General features: G+C 38.5%; 1 long non-coding RNA gene across 1 annotated transcript; it reads left to right on the top strand.

Annotated features, from left to right (window-relative positions):
- The first annotated feature begins 11,250 nt into the window (after nucleotides 1-11,250).
- On the top strand, nucleotides 11,251-23,752 carry LOC136252229 (uncharacterized). Its single transcript, XR_010699423.1, has 4 exons — nucleotides 11,251-11,389; nucleotides 20,152-20,238; nucleotides 21,165-21,234; nucleotides 21,291-23,752. It is a non-coding gene; the product is annotated as an uncharacterized lncRNA (long non-coding RNA).
- The last annotated feature ends 247 nt before the right edge of the window (nucleotides 23,753-23,999 follow it).

Below are 23,999 nucleotides of genomic sequence, written 5' to 3'. Positions count from 1 at the left end.
GGGAGTATCATTCTATTTTCATGGTGGTCCCTAGCCATGTTACGATCATTTGTAACACTGGCAGCAGCCTTTGATCTGCCAACGCACCATTCCACAAGTGTACTTGTACAAGGGAAGGATTATGTAGTAGCTAGGTTATACACTAATATGCACATCATAAGATGATCAAGTATTACAAAGCATACTGAACATTTGTCATAGTTACCTGCTTGTACACAGAATAAACTGATTATATGGCTCTATCGACTGTTGTCAAGACAACTGGACGTATGTGATGTTGCAATGTGTTGAATAGATAATGGTTATGTGCATGTAGTTCAGTGTAGCTAGTGTAAATTTTATAAGCTTAGTAATTAGCATTACATGGAATATGTACTCTTTGTCACTAAATTCCACTGTGATATTCAGTGTTATCATTATTGTTGTAGTAATGGCACTGTGAGAATCATAGAACCACCAATGTCCATACTTTACAGCATAGCATTTTATTTTGAGCCTTATTTACTAGTTAAAGCACCACAGCGAGTGTAATTTGGAAAAATAGCACGAGAGTGTGGGCAAGAGACTAATACAGCATGAGGTGAAGCTGAGTATTGTATTTGGCTTGACACCATGCCAGCGTACTATAGCTATTTTTTTCACATTACACAAGCATGGCGGTGCTAACTGGTTTAAAGTGCTTTCTGATTGTCTTTGTTTGGAGCGTTCATTTTGTAGACTCTAACTACATTGGTTAGACAATTGATAAGCGTCTATACATTAAAAGTTTAAAACAAGCAAATAGCACATTTGGCTACTTCTGGCAATTTAAAATGTTACGCACATGGTCAACAGGGCTGTATTTTCCGTATGCAATGCTGTATTGTCCTTTCAGTGCTGTATGGAAATAGTAGCACTCCCACTCATTTGATCTTCCATGCAAGTGCTTTAACCACAATTATGTCATAATGCAAAAATGCCAAAAAAGAGTGAGGTGCTTTGTACAGAGAGCCATTGGAAGGGATAACATTTAAGTTACTTCACCATGTGTAGGATACAGTTGTTATCAACCTGAGACATGCAGAGATGTTGATAACAGATAATCTATGACTGCAGGTGTGGTTTATCTGGCCTTCTATCCCACATTTTGAAGCACCTGACTTCATAAAATGAGGCTAGCAAAATTGCGTATGGTTTCAATGTTGCTTTGCTTGCAGGTTTATATGATATGGCTTCATGTTTTCTTTTGATCCAACTGAATGTGTAAATCAACTTGCCCTTAATCCTAATTAAGGATGCTGACCTACTGGGGTTTAACTTCTATTCCTGGGGTTTGTAACTATCATATCCTCCTCCTACTTTTGTGCTTTGATGTAGGGCTTCAGTAGGATGGAAGCAGGAGAAAACTCTGGTGAGACTCATTAATATAACTATATTCCTATGCAGGGACACGCATTTTCGGGCTTCTCAAAAAGTCCTAGGTCTGCTATTGAAGACAAAACCAAACATAGGAATTTTTGAAAAGCACGAAAATGTGTGCCCACACATAGGAAGATTATTAATAAGTCTCAATGGGATTTTCTCCTGCTTCTTCGTGGAAACATCTCGAAACGTTGTCCCTTCCAATGGCTCTTTCTACAAAGTACCCCACTCTTTTTGCCATTTTTGCATTAAGAGATGGAATTGCGGATAAGGTTCATTCCCCCATAAGCATTTCAGCTAACTGTAACCAATTATTTGGCCTTGGTTGTAGCATCACACTTCATAGTCATTCATGTAGATATAGCTGACAGCAATTATACATTTAATAATTCACTGTTGTGACAATTATAATCTTAATGCCTACTTCGACATAATTATAGGACCAGTAATGAGGTTACTGGTGATTCCCAGAATAGCACCTAACTGGAGTTTGGTGGCTGATTATTTGGAGTATGAGGTGGAAGACAAAAAGCTGATAAGAGAGAAGTGTCACCATGATCCACTGAAATGTTGTGTAGAACTTTTGGAAAATTGGCTATCCACTGACAAAGGTGTTTCCCCTAAATCTTGGTCCACATCGATTGAGGTTCTCAGACAGATCAAAAGTCTTGCATCAATGCCACAAAAAATAGTGCAAGATTTGGCTAAAGCAGGAGTGTTTGTGCAGGAATGTATATTGTTTTATAACATAAACACAAGTGCTCAAACAATCAAACATTCGGTCATTCACACATGTACACTCAAGCATAATATACTTGACATCTGTTACACTTGTACATGCATGCAACAGACTGTAGAGACTGAAGTATGGAAAAAATATAATGGCACATGGAAATGTAGTTGATTTGTGTAGTTGCATGTAGCTATGAGTTTATTATACCTAACATTTTGTCATTTAAGTTCAGACAGCAGAATTTCATTTGATAGTGTTCTCTACTCACTGATTGTTATCCACATGTGTAACAGGATTTGCTATACACATCCAATTTATGAATGTGAAAGGCCATACAGTAAGTTCATTTTAAAGTATCTACCTGTAACCCTTGTATCTACTGAATATCCATGCACATGTAGCTCTTTGTATCCACTTTTAACCCTGTGTATATATACTGGTAGTCCTCAGTTCACCTGTTAACCTGTGAAATGGATTTAAATATAGTAGCAATAAATCAGCTAAGTATGTGGCAATGTACAGTGTGTATTTAAGTGCAGATAATGAAGAAGCATAATGAGTTCAAGTAATAAAACTAGATGTCACAGAATGTGGTAAATAATTGTAACCTTGCAACTAGCGTAACTAGCTATAGCTACAATAAGAATTTTCAGAAAAAGAATTTTCATGATACCTAATAGCAAGAAATAGTAAGTCACATATCAATCTCTACTGGAGGTAAACCTATGGAAAAAGTGAACTTTCACCAGTATAACAGTGATTATAAATACGTATTGAAATTCATCTACACAGGAGACTTCCACAATAACCCAATGAACCTTATCAAAAAAGCCAGTGTAAAACCAATGAAAATTTTTCATTGGCTGTTTGGCTTTTTATTCGTTGAATTGCTGTCAGAGAATTTTCATTAAGTTTAATAGCTGTTCTGGGAAAAATACAATTTCAATACATTATGACCATCGATGAAAGCTACTAATGAAACTGTATTTTTCACAAGGTCTTTCATACATATAATTCTTCATTTCTAGCTCCTCAAGATTTAATTTTCTTACTTTATAATTACTTCAAAATGCCAGCATATATAATTTCTATTATTTTCAATACCATAAAAAATGAAACTGTGATGGGGGTGCAAATAGGACCAGGATGATTATGCCATAATTTAAAGCAAAAGAGGTAACCAAAAGCATCAAGCATAATGCAAGCATAATAGGGACGATATTTGAAAATTTATTAAAATAATGAGCGCCTGAAAGAATGCAAATGACCAGTGCCTTAGCTTACTGTGTTTCATGTTTAGAAACATGTGATCAAGGTACTCTAATAGAGCAGTCACTTAGTAAGGAAACACTAATGTTAAAATCAAGACACACGATAGTGTGTCGTGCGGCCCAAGAAGCCGGCGCGCCACACCGTGAGTATATTGACAGGAAGAAAGGAAACGTCATTTTCACACTTTTGTATCTCGGTGATAGCTTATCCGCTTGAAACCAAATTTGCTGCAGAGTTGCCCGCCAGCTAGGGAAGTCTACATTCCAAATTTGAAGGAAATCACTCAAGCCATTTCCGAGATATGAGCGGCCAAAGTTTCGTTTTTTTTTCTTCGTTTTTTTTTTCTTCTTCGTCTTTTAGCACACTTGCAAAAATTGCTATAAAAGGCAAACGCGTACTCCGATCGCCTTGAAATTTGGCACACAGAAAGGGAGTCCAAAGGCGCATCCTAGCATCAAATTTGGTGCAAATCCGATGAATTGTTCAGGCGTTATGACCGATTATTCGCGTAAAACAAGATCGATTTGTTGTCACGCCTACAGGGTAAACCGCTTCATGGAATGAGCTGAAAATTGCTATGTAGATGGAATAACCATCGTAGGAGTGCCTTTTGGTAGTTTGAAAGGAATCGAGATTAAGACCACGGAGATATAACACAAAACCCAACCAGTGTCACAATTACGCGATCGATTTTTAGTAATAAAAAAGTCTTAGTTTTTACGCCTACTAGGCAAACCGCTAAGAGCAATGAGCTGAAAATCTGTGTATAGCTGGAATAATCTTCATAGAAAGTCCTTGCAGTAGTATAGAAGAATTGGATTACAAACCACTGAGTTATGATTCGAAAGCCAACTCTGTGTAGCAAATGCGAGATCGAGATACTCTAATAGAACAGTCACCCTAATAGAGCATTCAGCTAAATTTATTTACTCCATTATAGAATTCTATTACATTACAAGTTATTCTGTAGGGACTTCAGCTGCAAGCAGTTAATCTTATAGACAGTTCAGCAAGAAGCAAGTCACCCTGTGGAGAATTAAGCTACAATTATATCACTGTAGAGATTCAGAACATTACAAGTCACACTGAAGAGAGTTCAGCTATAAACAAGTCATGCACCCTGTAGAGAGTTCACCTACAATTAAATCACTCTCTAGAGAATTCAGCTACACACAAATCACTGTGCAGAGAGTTCAACTACAAACAAATTACCTATAGAGAGATCAGCTACAAACAAAACACTTTGCAGAGAGTTCAGCTACAAACAAATCAATCTTTAGAGTGATCAGCAACAAACAAATCAACTTGTAGAGAGATAAGCTAGAAACAAATCAACCTGCACAGAGATCAGCTACAAACAAATCAGCTTGTAGAGAGATCAGTTACACACAAATCAACCTGTAGAGAGATAAGCTAGAAACAAATCACCCTGTAGAGAGTTCAGCTAAAACAAATCAACCTGCAGAGAGATCAGCTACAAACATATCACCTTATAGACAGTTCAGCTACAAACAAATTACCCTGTAGAGAGATCGACTACAAACAAATCAACTTGCAGAGAGATCAGCTACACACAAATCAACTTGTAGAGAGATCAGCTAGAAACAAATCACCCTGTAGAGAGTTCAGCTACAAACAAACCAATGTGCAGAGAGATCAACTACAAACAAATCACCCTGTAGAGAGATCATCTAGGAACTAGACACAATGTAAGGAGTTCAGCTACAAGCAATACACTCTGTTGAGATTTCAGCTACAAACAAATCAACCTGTAGAGCGATCAGCTAGAAACAAATCACCCTGAAGAGAGGTCAGCTACAAAAAATCAGCCTGTAGAGAGATCAGCTAGAAACAAATCACCCTGTAGAGACTTCAGCTACAAACAAATTAACCTGCAGAGAGATCAGCTACAAACAAATCACCCTGTAGAGAGTTCAGCTAAAACAAATCAACCTGCAGAGAGATCAGCTACAAACAAATCACCTTATAGACAGTTCAGCTACAAACAGATTACCCTGTAGAGAGATCGACTACAAACAAATCAACTTGCAGAGAGATCAGCTACAAAAAATCACCCTGTAGAGAGATCAACTAGAAACAAATCACCCTGTAGAGACTTCAGCTACAAATAAATCAACCTGCAGAGAGATCAGCTACAAACAAATCACCCTGTAGAGAGATCAGCTAGAAACTAGACACAATGTAAGGAGTTCAGCTACAAGCAAATCACCCTTTAGAGAGTTCAGCTACAAACAAATCAACCTGCAGAGAGATCAAATCACCTTATAGAGAGTTCAGCTACAAACAATTTGCCCTGTAGAGAGATCAGTTACAAACAAATCAACCTGCAGAGAGATCAGCTATACACAAATCAACTTGTAGAGAGATCAGCTACAAACAAATCACACTGTGGAGATCAGCTAGAAACTAGACACAATGTAAGGAGTTCAGCTACAAGCAAGTCACCTTGTAGAGATTTCAGCTGCAAACAAATCACCATGTAGACTGAGAGATCAGCTAGAAACTAGACACCACGTAAAGAGTTCAGCTATAGAAGAGGTCACCTTATAGAGAATTCAGCTACAAAGAAACCATCATGTAGAGAGTTCAGCTGCAAACAAATCACTTTGTATAGAGTTCAGCTAGAAAAAGTCACCTTGTAGAGAGTTCAGCTACAAAGAAACTGCCATGTAGAGAGTTCAGCCTCAAACAAATTACTGTGTAGAGAATTCAACAACAAACAAATCACCCTGTAGAGGGATCAGCTAGAAGAAGTTACCTTGTAGAGAATTCAGCTACAAAGAAACCATCATGTAGAGAGTTCAGCTACAAAGAAAGCACCATGTAGAGAGTTTAGCTGCAAACAAATCACCTGTAGAGAGTTCAGCTAGAAACAAATCACCCTGTAGAGAGATCAGCTAGAAGAGGTCACCTTGGAGAGAGTTCAGCTACAAAGAAATCACCACCTAAAGAGTTCAGCTACAAAGAAATCACCCTGTAGAGAGTTCAGCTAGAAGAAGTCACCTTGTAGAGAGTTCAGCTACAAAGAAACCATCATGTAGAGAGTTCAGCTGCAAACAAATCACTTTGTATAGAGTTCAGCCAGAAAAAGTCACCTTGTAGAGAGTTCAGCTACAAAGAAACCGTCATGTAGAGAGTTCAGCCTCAAACAAATTATCGTGTAGAGAATTCAACAACAAACAAATCGCCCTGGAGAGGGATCAGCTAGAAGAAGTTACCTTGTAGAGAGTTCAGCTACAAAGAAACCATCATGTAGAGAGTTCAGCTACAAAGAAAGCACCATGTAGAGAGTTTAGCTGCAAACAAATCACCTGTAGAGAGTTCAGCTAGAAACAAATCACCCTGTAGAGAGATCAGCTAGAGGAGGTAACCTTGTAGAGAGTTCAGCTACAAAGAAACCATCATGTAGAGAGTTCAGCTACAAAGAAATCACCCTGTAGAGAGTTCAGCTAGAAGAAGTCACCTTTTGTAGAGAGTTCAGCTACAAAGAAACCGTCATGTAGAGAATTCAGCTACAAAGAAAGCACCATGTAGAGAGTTTAGCAGCAAACAAATCACCTGTAGAGAGTTCAGCTAGAAACAAATCACCCTGTAGAGAGATCAGCTAGAAGAGGTAACCTTGTAGAGAGTTCAGCTACAAAGAAATCATCATGTGGAGAGTTCAGCTACAAAGAAATCACCCTGTAGAGAGTTCAGCTAGAAGAAGTCACCTTGTAGAGAGTTCAGCTACAAAGAAACCATCATGTAGAGAGTTCAGCTACAAAGAAACCACCATGGATGTAGAGAGTTTAGCTGCAAACAAATCACCTGTAGAGAGTTCAGCTGGAAGAAGTCACTTTGTAGAGAGTTCAGCTACAAAGAAACCATCATGTAGAGAGTTCAGCTACAAAGAAAGCACCATGTAGAGAGTTTAGCTGCAAACAAATCACCTGTAGAGAGTTCAGCTAGAAACAAATCACCCTGTAGAGAGATCAGCTAGAAGAGGTCACCTTGTAGAGAGTTCAGCTACAAAGAAACCATAATGTGGAGAGTTCAGCTACAAAGAAATCACCCTGTAGAGAGTTCAGCTAGAAGAAGTCACCTTGTAGAGAGTTCAGCTACAAAGAAACCATCATGGATGTAGAGAGTTTAGCTGCAAACAAATAACCTGTAGAGAGTTCAGCTAGAAACAAATCACCTAGTAGAGAAATCAGCTAGAAGAATTTATCTTGTAGAGAGTTCAGCTACAAAGAAACCATCCTGTATATAGTTCAGCTATATTTTAAGTCACCCAGTAGAGAGATCAGCTGCTAAAAAATATCCTGTGGGGAATAATGGGCATGTAATAAATATATGTATATAATTTGTATAATTACTAATAAAATCAAAAATAATTGAAGTATTAAAAATCTTCTGTAAGTTCTTTTCTTCTTCCTGTGGTAAATAAAAAAAACACATGGGTTAAAAAAGCCCCAAAGCCAGCCAGGGGCTGGCTTTGCAGTATACAAATACAAAAAGAAGTGATATCTAATCAAAAACAGCCAAGTTGTAAAAAAAGGTGCGGCCCCCAAAAGGCCATGGTGAAAAAAGATGTGAAACCCAAGGTGGAGGCCAAGAAATGGCTGTGATGGTAGATTAATGGTAAAAATTTTAATAACGACAATTCAGGTGAATTTTGTGCCACTTGATCTTGGCATCAAATTCACCTGATCGTCGTTATTAAATTTTTTACCATTAACCTACCATCACAGCCATTTCTTGGCCGCCACCTTGGATTTCACATCTTTTTTCACCATGGCCTTTTTGGGGGCCACACCTTTTTTTACAGCTTGATTAGATAGTCATTTCTCAATCATAATCTTTTTTTGAAAGCATAATTTTGAGCATAATAGGCTGAATTTTTTAGCACTGCTCAAAAGCATAATAGCTAATAGGTTAAATTTTGAGCGTACACCAGACCTAGGTGCAAATAATACTATTATATAATCAGTTGGCAAAATAAACTTTGGTGAATTCAAGCTCAATCTTTAGCAATTGGTGAATGGATTAAATTTTGGCAGATTTGTAGCAAATCACCACAGTTTTCCTCTATAACATTATTACATATAATCTAATGCATAAACAATATCAAATCTGCTAGTAATGGTCAAAATAATTAGATGTGAACTTGACCAGAAACGGTCTGTTTTGTTGCATTGTAACTAGTTAAAGGTATTCTGAAAGAACATTCTTTATTTGTGCTTGCATGCATTTGTAATGTTCTGCAAGGCTGTATGTGTGTGGTTGGAACTTGCATGTATATACTTGCTTTCTTAGCCAGGAAAGAAAGGCATTGTCAACTGGCCTAACACTAAATATATAAATCACTCAATTAATGGTATTGCAACAAGATATTTAATGATAGCTAACACATTGTCAATATGCACACACATGTATTCACACATAGATACATAAACATACAACTAACTATACAATGGCGTTTGATTCAAACTTCACCATAATGGGAAAAAGACCGTATTCTGTTCTTTGTATTGATAAAAATATTGAAGACCTGACTCAGTGTTGTAAGTTATTTCAAAGTAGCCTGCAGTGAACAGTTTTCGATTGCAATACTTCTGCTTAAGAACAGCCTTCAAAGCTGGCAGGTCACCTCCATTAGAGAAAGATGAATCAATGTGCAGTTCTATCAGTTTAGGAGAGTTTTCTATTAAGATTTCAATACCATTTTTAGTGATGGCTGATACATGCAAAACTACATGAACTAGTTTGCCATGAGCTGAAATTGATTTCATAAATTCATCAGAAATAATGACATGACTTGCATGAAAAAACAATTGCTCCACATTATTAATTTTGTATTCTGATAAGGCTAAACCTTCAAAGTACTCAGATAGCATTGAATTATAACCAATACTATGTATTATAAGACATTTTAGTTGCGTACAGCTGTTGAAAACATCCCAGAAAACAGAAATAGCGAAACAGGAATAATTACTGTAGGGCAGTCGGCAATATTGAAGCGATGAAAAATAGGAAAGAGATTGCAAACCTTTTCCAGATGAATTCTTACATACACTACACCTGCTGTTTAAGTAAACTTCTATCGCTTGCAACGTTTGAAACTTCTGATACAAGATAATCATCTCTTGTTCCTTATCAGCATTGGTTGACGCAATTAAATGACAATGTTCTACTGATAGATGTGTCAACTTTGCACCACTTAGAATTTCCCACAGTACTATTGGATCAACTGATTCAACATGTGTACTTGTCAAGTTCAAGCGTTTGAGACTTTGGCAATTATCAACAATGGCACGAAGACCTCCGAGGTTATCCAAACATAAATTATAAAAGCCCAAGTCAACTGCTTGCAGGTTGGGGAGCAGAAGAGCTATTTGCTCTAGGTCTTTGTCTATGATGTTTTGCATATCTTGGAATAACACACCACTACCACCCATAATTATTTTTCCACTACGGCGCAGATCAGCACGGACATATGATATTATATTCTCATCAGCTGAAGCACTTGCTATTTTACATTTACACCTGTGATCACTGCAGCTACAGTGATTAAATTTTAAAATGAAGCAACACTGAAACATTGGAGTCACACCTTCAGGCGAGTTGAAGTGGGACTCTGTGACTCTCACTGAGAGAGTCAAACCAATCTTTATATGATACCTTGGCAGAGTAGTGAAAAGGTTGAAAGGTGCTTTGTAATTGTCATACAGGTTAAAGTGTGCCACGTATCCAGTTGGTGGCCTGTGAGGCTTTCTCATGAAATGATCTGACCACCATTTTAACAGACTCAACAAAGCTTCTCGATGCACATACCGGCATTGACCATAAGTAGTATGCACAATATTAACATTTTGTGGCTTATACCCAGTATTCATCCACGCCATTAACCAATGCTCCCAAATATCACAGAGATTATATGGTCTTGGTGGCAACTGGAGTGTAAGTTCAGCTAGTTGTGAATTCAGTACCGAATTAACCGGGTACTTCATTCCTGACCACGTGATTGCTAATTTCTTTAGGTGCTTGAGATGCTGCAAAATCTCCTCTAGTTGGTATTCAATCAATGGTGCTTCTGTTAGTAGGGTGAGATCTATGACGCTTGCACAATTCATCAACATCAAATACAACTTTAATGACACAATGCAGTTAGTAAACGATAGCAATCTAATGTGCTTTCCACACTCCTGCAGTAATTCAATGACTGAGGCTTCTTCACGACTGTCATAATAAGGCCACACCAACTTTCTCCACAGTGAAGGAACTCCAGTAAAAACACGTAAACTTTTCGAGACGTATCGAAGCTTTACTGCATCACGTGGACCCAGAAACGAAATAATTAAGACCAGCAACTCTGCTGGAAGGTCCATTATGCTCGAGGGATACATTGCACTGACTCAGCTACAGGGGCACCAGCAAAAAAGCTATCAGTTCAGAAAGAGGACCACAGGACTAGCTCTAAACCGAGCTACTCAGTATATAGCCGAGTAGTTAGCTATGCATACAATTTCTGCCGCCTCCTGTAGCGTTTCTAGTAATATGTGACTGCAATCTTTAGCTAGCTTTTTAAAGTATGTGAGTGCATGGGCCTGCAAAAAAACAGGGCATGCATGTGACATGTGGGCACAAACTAGCTACGCTGTCACACAATAGCTCATATCTCGGTAGTGGATTACATAGACGAAGCTATATAATTCTAATAATTGCAGAGTTAATAACTGCGAAATTTATTCATTTTAAGTGGTATTTAAGCTAAAGTAGTAGTACGCATGCGTAAAAAATGCACGATCTCTTCCTCATTCACTAAGGCTAAGCGCACAAAGGTGAATTATTTACGTTAAGCGCATTGGAAAAAGACTCGGAAAAAGAAGAACAGTACGACGCTGTACGAGAACTTCGCGAGGAACAGTACGTACAGCGGCAGTAGGAGAAAGCCACAGTGTGAGAAGGAATAACAAAATAGTAGTAAGTTTAATGTGATAACGTATTTTTTAATGGTGCTGTAAGCCCTACCGTCTCTCGTGTACATGTTTACTTGATACCCAATGAGAGGTCCCTTGAGACTAGGGTGTCACTATACGTACGAGTTACGTAGTACAAATGTCAATTAAACACTGCATTCACATAAGATCACATTGTTATACAAACGGAGAATCTATGCGTGGGCGGCATGCCGTGATTTATATGTCAAGTGGTATAGTATGTTCACGTTGAGCTGAATCCTGAAATTTAAAAATGAATTTTTTTTTCAACCGAGTAACATATCAGTCAACCAGATGATTATAGAGCAGTTTCAAAACCATGGTAACCAAAAATTATGCAATGGACACACCCAAATCGCCATGTTTTTGTACCAGACTGTTTCATGTTGCAAGTTGAATTCCTCGCTAAATTCATGCCAAGATTATTAATACGTAAGGAAAAGAGATGCCAGTGATAGAATAAAGTATGTAGGTGAGTTATTACGCATTAAAAGATCCGTACTGCCTCCCAACAGGGCAGTTTCGTAGGAAGGAGAAATGCGTAAAGATGGATTTGGCCAAATTGCGACCTATTCACCGCCCAAAGGTGGTTAAAACTAGGGGAAACCTGCAGTATAGGTCTTTATCCAGCACCACAGCATCGTACAGCCACATCGAGCTATCCCCGAGTTAGCCAGAATCGCTCATGTGCTGGGATTCCCACTTCGTGTGAAAAAGCAGACAGCAAAATAAGACCGCTAAAGTTTAACTGATGGTTGATTTCGACAATAAAACTTAACTCTAGCAAAATTCACCACTAAGAGTCTTCTTTTTCTGGCGTTTTATCACAGTTTGGTAGTACGCCATTACCGGTCTCGTGCCTTTCAGGAGCTCTGGCTAATCCTGGGATAGCTGGATGTGGCTGTACGCTGCTGTGGTGCTGGGTAAAGACGTATACTGTAAGTTTTCCCTAGTTTTAACCACCTTTGGGCGGTGAATAGGTCGTAATTTGGCCAAATCCATTTTTACGCATTTCTCTTTCCTTCGAAACTGCCCTGTTGGGAGGCAGTACGTATCTTTTAATGCCTAATAACTCACCTGCACATTTTATTCTATCACTGGCATCTATTTTACTCACGTATTAATAAGTCTTGGAATGGATTTAGCGAGGAATTCAACTTGCAACATCTAGCAATCTGGTACAAAAACATGGCGATTTGGGTGTGGTCCATTGCGTAATTTTTGGTTACCATGGTTTTGAAACTGCTCTATTGGTAACAGCAAAGGTGTCAACAACAGACACGTACGGTTTGGCTCCATTACAAGTTTGGGAAAGGGCTGTAATGGACACTGTGCTTATATGGCTTCCCCATAGGAAATGTATTTGAAAATTTTGATTGGCCGTAAATATTATGTCAAATATTTTAACAAAAAAGATTTTGAAATATTTTTAGCGGGTCAAACAGTACTACAAATGAGCCAAATTTCAAGATCGTGTGTAATTGCATCCATGAGTTATTAAATTGTTTTGAGGATTCAGCTCAACTATGGTCACTTCCATACCGCCAATTGAATTGCATCCATGAGTTATTAAATGTTTTTGAGGATTCAGCTCAACATGAACATACTGTAGTCACTTCCATACTGCCAATTGATGCGCTCGCGACCGGGATCAAGAAGTTTGATTGCCAAAATATTGCCTTGATCACTTGATTTCATCTTTCCAAGAGCCTTGATTCTTGATCGTCAACCGTAAAAGTTTAGTAAATTCTCGTGTTTCCCAAAGTTAGCTTTCAAAGGTGCCACTTTTGCAGCCGCCTTGATCACTGCAAAATAATACTCCTTGATCACTTGATTAAATCTTGATCCCGGTCGCAAATGCAATAAATGATGGTATGGAAGTGCTACCCCTTATATGTACATGAGGCGTGAGAACAACAAAGCTCTGCCATCCATCCCGTGCAACCTGATGGAGAGAACAAGCACAGCATACATAAAATGTGTCCATAAGTTGACAATGTGTAGTTGTGCACCTATGATGTATCTATCCACCTGTTTACGCAGGCTTAGTTACCATTAATTGTATCTGTCTGCCACCATCTGCTATGCCACACACTAGAATTAGTTGAGTACACTGGCGTATCCATCGAATTCTGGTAGCACACTTTGTCCTTTTAAGGCACTGGATTATCACCATCTTTTCACACATAGTCGCTTGTTCTGTTTCGTATTGTGGTGTATCCATGGCATCATGTGATCGCTATGACACATGGCCCAGCACAACTTAAGTAACACTTGTAGGTGCCAGGCCGTTGAAACATTCTGTTCAGTACTCTTTTATTTTACATCTTACTCTGTTGTCTCCAGTCATGAGTGCTATGATCCATAGATTATTATCCCACACATATGTCTGATCCAGAGCCATTTCCTCTTTTAAATGCCAGGAATCACATGAGAATAATCATGTGATACAAACTGTACAGCTACATAAATATCCAAAGATTTATAGCCTTTTTTGTTTCTAATACTGAACGTTTTTGTGGAAGTTAAGCTACATAGCTTGTAGGTGTGAGATTCAATATCTTAGACGTGAAATCGCATCTCAAATCATGATAATCACGCCAGAGGCGCGATAGTTGAGAGGTATGGTCATGCCTTTGAACCATGTTTCCAAAGGTTTGCTTCATTGTGCCTGTACTCAAGTATACGCACTGGTAATGATTTGGTATGGCGTCCTGATTAGGAAGTTATTTTGTAGTATTGGTTCACAGCAGCCATGTTTAAATTTCAAAGTTATATGAATAAAACTAAATTTCACATAAATATAGATCAGCTAGACTTGAGTGGTTTCCTTTTGCTGGCTGCTTTTCCCGAGCCCAGTGATGGGCTTGGCAATCTGTACGTGTGGAGTGGGGCCTTAATGGAGCTCTGGTCAGCCTGGGGGTAGCTGTATGTGGCTGTACAGCTCAATGTGTTGCATAAAGACCTGTGTTGTGAATTTCCTTTCATTTAAGCCAGTTTTGATACCTGAATGGCCCATATCTTGGCCTAATTAATTCCTATACCTTCCACTACAGTTTTTGAACAGTTTGATGGCCTTTCTTAACAGCTATGAAGCAATATTACTAAGCTAACAACTACACCACAATTTTTGTATATTTTACCAGCGTTCTTCAGCTTGTAGCTCAGTCTTTCCTCACTTATGCACAAAGGAAACCTGTTGTGGTTAGTATCATGTCAAACAGATAACAGTTATTCTCTATATGTTCCATCAATCCTGCCGTGTCACTATGTAAACTCCACAAACATGTGCTCAGTATACTACCTGTGTAGTTGACATCACTGGTTAGATATGAGGCACACTTCATTTGAAGACCATGAAAACACTATTGGTGTAGACTCTTCAGTGTTAGACTTCTTCGATGTTAGATTCTCTGGTGTTAGACATACACACACACACACACACTGAGACATCTTAACACTTCTCGGTGTGTGTGTGTGTGTGTGTGTGTGTGCGCATACGTGTTGCGTGTGTGTGCGCATACATGTTGCGTGTGTGTGCGCATACGTGTTGCGTGTGTGTGCGCATACGTGTTTTGTGTGTGTGTGAGCATACGTGTTGCGTGTGTGTGCGCATACGTGTTGCGTGTGTGTGCGCATACGTGTTGCGTGTGTGCGCGCATACGTGTTGCGTGTGTGTGCGCATACGTGTTGCGTGTGTGTGCATACGTGTTGCGTGTGTGTGCGCATACGTGTTGCGTGTGTGTGCGCATACGTGTTGCGTGTGTGTGCGCATACGTGTTGCGTGTGTGTGCGCATACGTGTTGCGTGTGTGTGCGCATACGTGTTGCGTGTGTGTGCGCATACGTGTTGCGTGTGTGTGCGCATACGTGTTGCGTGTGTGTGCGCATACGTGTTGCGTGTGTGTGCGCATACGTGTTGCGTGTGTGTGCGCATACGTGTTGCGTGTGTGTGCGCATACGTGTTGCGTGTGTGTGCGCATACGTGTTGCGTGTGTGTGCGCATACGTGTTGCGTGTGTGTGCGCATACGTGTTGCGTGTGTGTGCGCATACGTGTTGCGTGTGTGTGCGCATACGTGTTGCGTGTGTGTGCGCATACGTGTTGCGTGTGTGTGCGCATACGTGTTGCGTGTGTGTGCGCATACGTGTTGCGTGTGTGCATGAATGTGTACATGCATGTGTGTGGTACAGTCTATCCAGCTGTTAAAATACGGATCTTGTGCCAACTGGGAAAGCAGTCCACCCAGTTGTAACATCAATGGGTACCATCTGGTCTTTACTGGGGTGGCAAATGCCTACTGTCTATGTGTCAGTGAAGGTCTTTTAATATATAAAAGGATCAATAACTCGATGGTAGTTGTTCCTATCAACCTGCAACACTATTAAATTCTGTATCAGGTCATACATAACTAATGTGATTTAACCCACAATCGAAAATAAACATGCAGCAAGAATACACTATCACAGGAACACCCTTGCTATCCTCCAATGCTTCATAACAAGTAAACCTTTGTAGTTACAGTGTTGATTTAAACTTTGCCAAGTAGCCCTTGAACATTTTTAACCAATGTTTATAGCTTTAGGCTGAATGAGTCATGACTCCTATAAGCATTTGAACGTTAATCGGATGGCTACAGGTTCGAGGCCGCCCAGATAGTCATGGATTTTTTCTCCTTTCTCCACCTTTTCAAACATACTTTCTGTAACAACTTTAAACAAGCTGTAGGACCAGGTGTCCTACTGACTTTCAGCACTTGTGCTGTAGAGCCTTAATAAAAAATAATAAAAATGTTATCCTGCCATTCATACATGTAATGTGTAGTCACGCATTCCCTCCAAAAAAAATTTTTTGCGTGTGTTAAGGTATAACCAGTATATGACCTCCTCTAGTAATGGCGATTGAAAATTGTCGATAAAAAGTTTCTTAATTATCAAAATTATAACCCACAATCACACACAACAGGACCTGTTATAAAAGTAACCATCTGGTGTCCTAACACTAATCACTTAAATCACATGTTTATCTGCTGACCAAGCTATTTTTATTTTTTATAGCCACCGGTAATATGGTGGCAAAATTGGTAATGAACTGTGCAAGGGATACATTGTCTACATATATCTAGAACTAAAGCACCAGCTCTTACTGTATTTATATATAGTGGGTATACATGTGGGTCTGGGATGTGCATGCAAGGCAACATAGTGAAATAGTTAGAGCATCAACCTGTGAGACATTGTACAGCCTTCTGTGGGTTACTAGTCCTGTCCCTCTGCTCATACTCATAGCACACAGTTGTCCCGGTGCTGGTTCACTGAGTAGATACTGCTAGCATGGTAGCTGATAACTTGGAGATCCATAAACAGGGAAAGTTAAGCATGCGTAAAGTTTTGCAAACAGGTTTCTAGTTTCTACACCGGGATTAATTGGTGGGTCAAAGCACCTCTGTCAGTTACAATATACTTCATGTGCTAGATTTTCCAGCCAGGCCTGTCATATTCATTGCATGTGGTAGGCAGCACCTGTGGGTAAAATTGACCTTCAATGCACTGTTCGTACATGTCTGTACCATTAGTGTATCCATCATTACTATAATGTGTTATGTTGTGTGTATCACATGTGTAGCATTAGTGTATGTATCATCATTACATGTTGTGTGTATCACATGTGTAGCATTAGTGTATGTATCATCAGTACATGTTGTGTGTATCACATGTGTAGCATTAGTGTATGTATCATCAGTACATGTTGTGTATAGCATTAGTGTATGTATCATCATTACACACTACATGATAATGCTACACTCTCAAGATATACTTCATATCAAAAAGCAAACGTGTTGACTTATCTGTCAGGGTACTGAAGTGGTGGTCATGTGGTAAGCCAAGTGTGCTGACTACCAGCAATAATTCCCCATGGTTGCTAGGAGATGTGAATTCCTTTGACAATTAAGTACCATAGTAGTGGCCAGAATTTACTATGAGGTGTTAAATGTTATGGTCAGTACCCAGTGTCAAGTCTTTGATTTTATTGTGTGACTGACCAAGTGATTGCTTCAGTGGAAAATAAACATTGGATGAAAAAGTGCCTCCAATAACTGTAATTCCATCTTCAATTTTTATCCTCTTTGTGTTTAAGGAAGGTACCTTTTTCTATAGTTCTCACACATACAGTGGTATCGTGTAATAGTTATACCAAAGTTGTAAGAGATTTTATAGCCTCATGTGCCAGACGGTTTGTGTGGGGGCAACAGATAAACCGCATGGACACTGTTGCACACTTTCCATGAACCCATTGGAATGTAATTAAATTACATCACAATAAATTATTATGGATGATGTAATAATTGCTCCAGTCACCTCTGTGAGCAGAATAAAGCTAAAATTATACTGGTTATATCTTGGTGATATATTTGAAACATTGTTCCTTGACAACTCCACCATTTCACGAAACCATATTCATTCCTTTACTGATGCTTTAAGAGCTTTATACTAGAGAAACAAAGATCCTAAGCCCATGGTATTATTAAACGTTTGCAAAAGAAGTCTGTAATCTAGGTTGAGTCCTTTATTAGACTAAGACTTTAAATAATTGGTATTTATTTCATCGTGGAGTCTGCGAAGCGATCTGATTGGTTCTGCCAACATTCTAGTAGTGGTCACAGTATGTGTGCAACAGTGACCAGACAGTTTATTTGTGTCCCAACACAAACCGCCTAGCTGGCACGCAAGACTTGGGATTTTACTGATACATATACCCAGGGGCGGATCTAGGATTTATAAGGGGGGGGCTAACTCAAGGTACTAATCTCTTGGGTGGAGGTGTGTTTTGCACACCTCCCAGCATGCTGGAACTAGGGGGGCCTGGGGGCATGTTTCCCCAGGAAATTTTTGAAAAATAGATGCTAATTTGGAGACATTTCCACATAAAATGCATATTTTCTGCCTGTAGGTATTATATACTACCTTTAGATGCTCTCAGCAGCATTTGCTAATGGAAAGGTTTGGGTAGGTTCAGACAACCAAGCACATGATGCACCCTCTCACAATTGCATGCATGATAGTGTTGAAACTGGAAAATTTTGAAATTTGAATGATACGAGATTGAATCTGAGAGTATTTTCAATGGAAATTGCGTACCTGAATTAAGTATACCAGTACCGGTAATAACTACTAAACAAGTAGATGAACAAGCCTTTTAAACAGATCAATGCACTCCATTGTATGTATAGGCACACGCAGATTTGGAAAAATTCCATAACAGAACCAACTTTTATGCTTACGTTGAATGTTCTATTAGAGTAGTTAGGTGACTGTTCTATTAGAGTATCTCGATCTTGTACACTTCCAATGCTGATCCGGGTCTTTGTTGCATAACCTTTAGCATAAATCCACTGATAATACCTTGGAAAGATGTTTATAAGGTGGTTTATGAGTATTTCTATTATTAGTGATCATATAATTATGCTAAAACAAAATTTCATTATAATCCTCAGCATATTGATCAAGTAAAACCTAAAATTGAAGGAGGGGGGGCTTCAGCCCCCAAAGCCCACCCCCTAGATCCGCCCCTGATACCTAAAGCACAAGGGCCACAAGACCGAGGGAAAATGATGTATGTATTATCAAAACCTGACACAGTTGTGGTGTAAGTGATGTATATCACTCTAGGCACACTCACCTGATAGTTGAAACAACTACAGAATACCAACCCTGTATTTTATACGGCCTAATGTATTTCGCGGACTGGACTCACACACTGAGCTGGAAACAGCTTTTAAACAATAATCCAGGCATTATCCATCTCTTGCAACACTGGATACACCACTATCGAGCTACAACTGCTGATACTGCTCTTCCTTACAGGTAAACAAACTAGCGGTGTACTAATTAATTAGAATACACTTACGATACACGAGTACTAGCAGTGATAAAGCATGGTAGAGGCTATTGTTGTAGCTCAGCTGTTTTTCCTTTATTGCTTTAGCACTAGTGCTAGGGTTTTAGAGATGAGCCAGTAATAATTCTTAGCAGGGTAGCTATAGGTGGCACTGCCCAGCGAGGTGATGGGGCTATGCAAATAAACTGACTCATCACTACAGTCCTAACACCAGTGCTAAGTACTGGAGCAACAAAGGAAAAACAGCTGAGCTACAACAATAGCCTCTATCACACTTTATCACTGCTAGTACTCGTGTATCGTAAGTGTATTCTAATAAATTAGCAAGCGCTAGTTTGTTAACTTGTAAGGAAGAGCAGTATCAGCAGTTGTAACGCGATAATGGTGTCTCCAGTGTTGCAAGAGATGGATAATTCCTGGATTATTGTTTAAAAGTTGTTTCCAGCTCAGTGCGTGAGTCCAGTCCGTGAGTCCAGTCTGCGAAATACATTAGGCCAGAAAAATTGTAATTGTTGAATCCAGTTTTTTAGTTTTAAGATTTTCTACTACATTAAGCCTACCTACTTTGCTATTGAGACAGTAAATATATTAAGTTAAGTAGTTAGGACTATAAATTACTCACTTATTCAAATCTAGTTGTTGTTCTCGTGGTGGGTAGGAATATTTATCTATACATTTCCCAAATAATTATATTACTGATTATATGATGTTTATCAACTGTAAACTGTTAAAACTTAGCAACTACACTAAGCCTATGGTCATGTCGTTTAATATAATGAGTCAAAGTGTATTGTATCTTTGAATTGGACATCATCGTAATCAGCTATATCCTCCTATGTATGTCCCAGGTGCAGGTATGATGTCAGTGAGGGAGCATGATCTCATAGATGTCACAGAGGGAGTGACTAAACAGTTATGCTGTCAACACCACATTAGTGAGTTACGTGTTATGTGTGTATATATTATAATGTATATATATATATATATATATATATATATGTACCGCTCTACATGGGCAGTTCAAAGGCACCGTGAGTGCTATAATTCATATATAGCATTGCTGCACTAACCACAGCGAGTGCACTATAACTTATAATGCACTGACCGCAGTGCAATATATTTATATTGCACTGGCTGCAGTTTTGTATTACACTGCACAAGTGCCGGTGGCTAAGGCCACTACGACACCTCACCTAATAGGTGGCAAGACGCTACACCGTTTACTCAAATTCTTATATAGCCTAACATGTGAAATTCGATTGTGGAGCCATACAGGGAACATCACTATTACATTATACATGTGATCTACAAGCAGCCAATAACAATGAAAGAGGCAAACACGGCAGGTAAAACTCTATTTACATATATGTAAATGTAATATTTGAAATGATAGCTAAATTCTTGGTTAACTCTATAGAACTAACACTTGAGCAAAGCATTAACATAGAGCTCAATATGGAGACAATAATTATACAATCTCTAATAGTACTATAGCTACATTAGTTACAATTTAGCATGCCTATTTTGTGTGAGTCTACAAACTATATAGGAGATGAGTTTTGATCTGTATATCATCTCTTTCATCAAGTTCATTGTGCTCACATCGCTCCAGTTGTAGGTTGTTACTACAGTAGCTATGTGAGACTATGTTGCTTGAGGGGCCAGTTGGTAGGACAGTACTACAGTACATAATATAGTGGTACAAGTGTTTATTGATGTGTAGGTGGAAACCATTATCTTTATAATTACAATTACAATTCTTTGCTAATAATTTCAAGTCAAACTTGCAATGTGTGATCATTTTTGTCTATATAACGATACTTTTAAATTAGGATCATGTTTTATGAATGTTTTCTTTCAGATATGTGAATCACCACATAATGAGCCTTCTTCATCGAGATTGTGTATTTCTTCTGATTTGATAAATTCAGGTACATATGCATAGTAATTGTGACTTGGAAAATTTTATAATGTGATCAACAAATAGGTGAGAGCAACACCACCAAAGTACTATAGAGCAGAAGCTACCATCATATATTGTAAATTGTTTTAAAGCATCAGGATTTGATGAAATTGAGGTTATTTCGGAGATGGACATTAGTGAGAAATCATATTGAAAAAATTGAGAAATTTATTCAGAAGAAATATTCCACCAGCTCAGATCATAACCCCTTCCCAGCAACTATGCTTTTGAATTTCCACCTGGGCATAGACTTTGCATTGTAATTTTGTAAAGGACATACGACAGCTAAAAAGATCATACAATAGTAAGCCTAACCGTAAAAGAAGCAATGAACCAGAATCGGCATGCAAGATACCCCGGATTGACCCTGATTGTTCAGAATCTAATACTTTGTCAGTTACTGATATTTATAAACAAATCAGATTTTGTGTGAGAAAGTGGATTAGTGAACAAAGAACAAAAAGATGATTGCTGTAATTTGCAAGAAGGTGAGGATTACACACTAAATGTTACATCAGAAGAATTGGGAAACTTGCATGATGTCTCAATTAGGTGTCTTTTGTGGAACAATGATGACTTTGCATCAAATCAAAAATTCATGTATTTGTTCCAATTTTTATCGGCATGCCAAATCCTGTGCTAAAAAGTACAATGCTGTTGGTGGATCTAAAATAAAATTTATTCAATCATTCCTAAATTTGTCAATGTCAAGTGCCAGCCAGGGGAATAGCGTTTCAACAGTGTCAAATTTCAGCCAGAGAAATAACGTTTTACCAGTGTCCAATGTCAGCCAGGAGAATAGCATTTCAACAGTGGCACCAAATGATCCTACTTATCATGATCTCTATAGTAACAGTGATAGATATTTGAATGATGTTTCAAGTATTCCCACCTGTATGGAAACCAGCTGTCATGACCCTTCCAACAAGCAGGTTTTTTAGAAAGCCCCTCTTTCTGGGAAATGGTTCATAAAAATTCTTACCAATAACATTGGTTACGGCCCTTGAGAAAAAAGATCTCTCGAACAAGCAGCTGATGATCCCCTACAATTACGAATTACTGATTACTGGAAAGTAATGGATACCGTTGAGCAATGGCAGTATAAAATGAGAAACTTTCTATGCTGCTAAAAGAGTTAGAGCTTTCTTTAGATGCAAGCAACCATTTTGTGATAATTCAACAGCTGGTAAATCCTGTAAAAGCAATGCAACAATTGTAATCACTGATAAGGATGCTACTTCCTCACCTACTTCACCTCATGCTACATCATCGGATGTAATTGATGACGCAGATGATACCAAATTTTCTGAATTGTGGCTACGTATTGAAGGGATTCCATTGTACAGTACAGACAAGCAAATAATTTCAAATGGACAGTGGTTATGGGGCACACATCTATAGTATGTTCACGCTGAGCTGAATCCTCAAAAACATCTAATAACTCATGGATGCAATTACACACGATCTTGAAATTTGGCTCATTCGTAGTACTGCTTGGCCTGCTAAAAATATTTCAAAATCTTTATGTTCAAATGTTTGACATAATATTTACGACCAATCAAATTTTCACAATACATTTCCTATGGAGAAGCCATACAAGTACACATTGTACATTACGACCCTTTCCCGAAATTGTAATGGAGCCAAACCATACGTGTCTGCTGTTGACACCTTTGCTGTTACCAATAATCATCTGATTGGCTGAAATGTTAACTCAGTTGAGAAAAAATCCAGTTTTATTTTTTAGCTGTTTTTCAGGATTCAGCTCAACGTGAACATACTAAATACTGTTCAGTTTCTTCTAAAGAAGTAGTTTCCAGATTTGAAAGGGCTTGAGGATTGCACTTTTGTATTGCGCGAAGGAAATATTTTAATGCGTGGAAGTGTGCAAATTTTGCATGTAAATGGAAACCACTGGATAACAGTATCTACAATGGATCCAGGTTCTGATGTATACTAACTATATATGATTCATTGCACTTTACATTGCACCAAAGCACAAAATCACTTCTAGCACAATTGATAAAAATAACAAAGAAACACATTACAGTAAGATTTGCAAGCAGACTGGAGAAAATGACTATGATGTGTTTGCTGCTGCATACTGTGCAGCACTTGCTCATGTTGAAAACCCCAGCACTTTTGTGTGCGACCAAAAGGTTATGAGAAACCACTTACTAAGATGTTTAGAAGATGGTGTTATCCAGCCATTTCCTGTGATAAGACAGAGGAAAATTGGAGTTCCTAATACAATCATGATAGATGTTATTTTGCTGCAATCAGACAGCTGTAGAAACACAGATGATGGAACCAAGATGGTATTGTGGAACAAGTGTAAAGAGTGGTATCATCTGAGCTGCATTAGCAGTACAGCTAAGAAAGGAAAGAAGTGGCATTGTAGTAACTGTCAAAGAGTTTGTTAGTAGCTTTTTGTTATTATTGATGTACTTTTCAGACTTCATTGCAATTAAATATAAAATAATTAATTGGTATAAATTTTCACAGTACAAGGGGTAGTCATCACCCACAGTCTTGTAGAACCATTTGCAACTGGGAGATTATTGGTCAGTACTTGATTTCATCCAAAAAAGGTGCCTTAATTGCTTGATGATTTAGCAAAGTCTTGTAAACTCTTGTGTACAAATTGGCTGGCTAAGGTGCTTGATTGTCCAATTTTAGGACCTTTTGATTGCTTGATTTAATTTTAATTGCAGCAAGGATCCTGCACTGGTC

The sequence above is a fragment of the Dysidea avara genome, chromosome 4 (assembly GCF_963678975.1).
Source record: "Dysidea avara chromosome 4, odDysAvar1.4, whole genome shotgun sequence".
NCBI classification, from domain to species: Eukaryota; Metazoa; Porifera; class Demospongiae; order Dictyoceratida; family Dysideidae; genus Dysidea; species Dysidea avara.
Note: the sequence above shows the minus strand (reverse complement) of the source record. Positions and strands in the feature narration are given on the sequence as shown.